Source organism: Gavialis gangeticus, unplaced genomic scaffold (assembly GCF_001723915.1).
Source record: "Gavialis gangeticus isolate Ggan-Ray unplaced genomic scaffold, GavGan_comp1, whole genome shotgun sequence".
NCBI classification, from domain to species: Eukaryota; Metazoa; Chordata; order Crocodylia; family Gavialidae; genus Gavialis; species Gavialis gangeticus.
Window position 1 is genome coordinate 56,901,699 of NW_017728992.1, and position 4,088 is coordinate 56,905,786.

The window sequence follows — 4,088 nt, forward strand, 5'->3', positions numbered from 1 at the left end:
GGACCACCATCTTGCACCCCCCAGCTTCTAGCCTGAGCCTGAGCCACTGCAGGCATGTGCCTGCATTTCCTGAATCATAAGTGAATGTCTATCCACTTGCAAATCAGTTTAATCTCTGCAGGTTAGACTAACCTGCAAAGATTTAATCAATTCAGGCTTGGGCTTTTTGAATGTCTGTCCCCAGCCTGAGTATCCTCCACTTCCTTGGAAGACAACAGAGGTGCAGAAGTTCAGCTCCTTCCAGGATGTGCTCAGCCTTTTGCAGAAAGAAGTCTTATATGTTTTAACACATAACATCAAAAATTTGCACTAACTAGAAGGATGCAAACTAACTACTGACAGGGAGATTCAATGCAGACATAAAAGAGTTAATAAATTCTACACAGACCTAAATGAGAAATATGAAAACTATTAGATTAACTTCATAATTGTACATTTAAATAAGAATGTACAGACCAATACGTTGTTTTTCCTTTATTGTTCAGGCTTCTCCCCCAGCCCTTTCTAAAAATAGACCAAAAAATTAAATGTACAAACTATTGGGAATATAATTCTGGCTTGAGATTTTAAACACACGTAAGTACAGAATGTCAAGGTTATAGCAACAGTAAGTCAGCCACACTGTGCATGAAAGTTAACTTTAACACTATATCTAGCAATGCCAGATACTCTCTGAACCAATTTAAGTCTGCGCTGTAATGCTGCTGATTTCAGTGGAATTACTGTATGCCAAGGATGCCTTCAGCCCCAGAGACTACAGACTGCTGTGTGAATTATAAAGCTCAAATTCTTGGCCTGAGCATTTAAATCTCAAGCAAAAGGTTGCATTAGCATAGCTCTTGCATTTAATGCAGTATCTTCTCATGAAGACCTTCTACTGTCACTGTTATCTGATTCTGTCTTCCTCTAATAACACTGAAAAATAGGCCTCCTGGAGTTCTACTCTGTCTGGAAGTGTGCTGTTGTCATTCTACATATCCCTTCACAGAAACACAGGAGATCATTCATGTGATACTAATGGCCTTGTATTCTCAGTCAGCTCCCTTTTTATTTGCCTCCTAGTCTTCGAGTTTCTATTTTACACTTCTCATGGCTACCTACTAGTTTTTATCAAAAACAGAGAACGCTCAGCTTACAAGGAACTGGTCTTGAATAAGATTCCATATACAGTGGGAGGCAATCACCCTGCACTGAGCCTGGGGTGATGGGTCCCCAACAATTTGCATTGTTGAGCACACAGGCTGTGACATTTTGGATCAAGCTTTGCTACTTTTTTTAAGCTTCCTTCAGAAATAATACAAGTCTGCAGGTCACAAATGTATGAGTAACCATTGTTAGATTTGTGTTAACAGAATGGGCTATAAACTTACAACTCTCTGCAGGGTGAAATAGGCATGTTTTGGAACAATAGCTAGTTGGCCTCCAGAAACTTTTAGCCTCTTCATGTCTGTGCACATAGATTTCACAATCAGCAGTGTTTATACCTTTAACTAAGGAATGTTACAGGGGAATCAAGTTCCCCAAAACACTTCCCCTTCCTAGCAATTTCCTCTACGTTGTTTCAAAAATTAAATAAATATTCCATTACAAGAGATGGGGCAGTACAATTGACAGAAAGTGTATGGGCCTGAAAGCTCCTTTATTCTAACCTGTACCCTGTATTCCCCTGTATTCTAACTCCAGTTCTGATGTGGGTCTTTGGGCAGTCAACTCTTCTGCCTCAGTTTTCCCATCAGTCAAACAGAAATGAGAGTACACTGTTACTAAGCACTAGGGCTGTGTGAAGCTTCGGTCCCTGATTTGATTTGATGGAGATTCAGCCCAATTCAGTGGCCGAATCTCTGAACCCAATTCGAATCAGAGGACCCTTTAATCTCTCCGAATCAAATCGGAACCCTCCAAATCAATTCAGAGAGATTTGGAAAGATTCCGCAATTTGGACATAGACACAGCTTTAAATGTTTCTTCTACATACCTAAAGGTACCAGGTGGTTTATGAATGCCATGATGCTGGGGCGCATGGAGTGTCCCATAGAAGCACGGGGGGCTGTCCCCAGCATGCTTGGCAGCAGACCTAGAAGTGGACCAGAAGCACTCCCGCTGGGGAGTGCACCAGAGCGCCCCCTCCCCCCACACATACCTCCCTGGCTCAGCAACTGGTGCCTCCTGAGTCTGGGGGACACCCAGGGTCCCCCACAGCTGATCACTAAGTCATGTGGGTGCAGGGGGGCCACACTGTGCACTCCCTGGCAGACCTGGAATGAACTGGAAGTACTTCCAGTTTGCTTCTGGGTTCACCACTGAGCATGCTGGGGGCCCCCCGCGCTCCTGTGGGACGCTCCATCTGCCCCAGCATTGCAGTGTTCATGAGCTGCACTGGTAACTCCAGGTATGTAGAAAAAACATTTAAAGCTGTGTTTATGTCCAAATCACACTGAATCTTCAGATCTGGATTTGGCCAAATCAAATCAGGGACAGTGATCCAAATCAACGAATCAAATCACTGTCCCCGATTTGGACGAAATCCTAATCGAATAGGGCCCATTTTGCACACCCCATTAAGCACCTACTTTTGGTGGGTTGCATGGGTTAGTGACTACACAGTGTTTTGAAGCAGAAAATGGCTACAAGTAGCCTTACAAAACCCCAAGTCTTTCCTGTTGAAGCCTTTAGTTCTTCCATAACCTACAATGAGAGAAGGAGCTGCTCTTCAGCACAATCCTAGTGATAATTACCAATGACAGGTCTCATAACTGTGCAATCTAGTTTGCTGGTGTGCAGAAATTAGTACAGAATCCTGTCGGCCGAGTCCTGGGGAGACAGCTGCTCAGACGCATGCACATAGACCAGAACAACAAAAGAACCCAGCTTGCAAGAGCTCCCATATAGATATCTGAAAAAGTGGCTGGATTATAAAGTGAGATCAGTTCCTATTTAGTGCCAATGGGAACTGCTGGACTGTGAGCAGATTTGAAAATCTGATGCAAATACAACAGAATAAAACAGCATAGAGACAGCTCTTACATCTATAAAGGCTTGCACCCTGGTTTTCGCCAGAACTTTCAGAAGGCACTATGAAAAGCAACACGTGTACTCTTTCTTAGCTCACATGCTTGTCAGCTCCAACCAAAACAGCTGACTTAGAGATGAAATAAATGAACCCATAAGCAGGACTATATGCTGTGTTGTATTTTTAAACGCTATTGGAGGCACACCTACGATTCCATATAAGTGGGCTCATGCTGGCTAAAATTTAGGCTGCAGTTCAGGCTTTCATCAATACATATGTCTACCACATCTGGACTGGAAGGTATTTACATTTTTGCAGAGGCTGGTGGCAACGCTCTCTGAGCAGGGCCTTTGGCTCAGGAATTCACACCTCTTCTTGATCCAGCAAAGTCCCTGTTTTTTTAGACCTGGTCTATTTCAGAGGATTTTACTGCTTCAAAGAACTGTCAGCCCCACTCTCCTTCCAGCAGGCTTGTAAAATGCCTCATAGCTACACATACACGTTCCAAATGGTGTACAGAAGTTCCAAGACCATTTGGATTAAACTTCCTTTTAGTCAGCTTAAAGACTATTTCAAAACAAACTGTTAGAGCCAACATAGAGGGACACTGCTGCCCTAATGACAAGGGCTCAGCCCACACTCTCACAGTACACCTGTAACTTTTTAAATATTTCCCACAATTCACTACGCTAGGAATTGTCACAGACTACAGGAAAGGTAGCTGGGGAGGATACCACATTTGTTCGGAATGTGAATTGAAAAGGAAATACCAAACCATTTATACTTAAACCAGTTCTGTTTGAATGCGTCTGTTCTCTAGTGCAAACCTTGCCTTGGATGTTCTAAGTCAGGGGTGGGCAAAATATGGCCCGTGGGCTGAATCTGGCCTGCCAGGCCATTCTATTTGGCCTGCGGGGCCCCTAAAAAATTTAGAAAATATATTTTTATCTGCTCCTGGCTGCCTCTCAAAGATGACAGGACCCAGGGACAGTAGGACCCAGGGGGAACTGGCAAAAGCCAGCAACAAAGCCAGCCTGGCCCTGCCCCCCCAACCCCTCCCACCCTCACCCCCTCAACC

The 4,088-nt window shown here is 44.0% G+C and overlaps 1 protein-coding gene across 1 annotated transcript in view; it reads right to left on the reverse strand.

Moving 5' to 3' along the window:
- Window positions 1-4,088, reverse strand: part of CAP2 (CAP, adenylate cyclase-associated protein, 2 (yeast)) — a 119,941-nt gene that overhangs the window by 58,535 nt on the left and 57,318 nt on the right. The gene's annotated exons all lie outside the window — the stretch shown is intronic.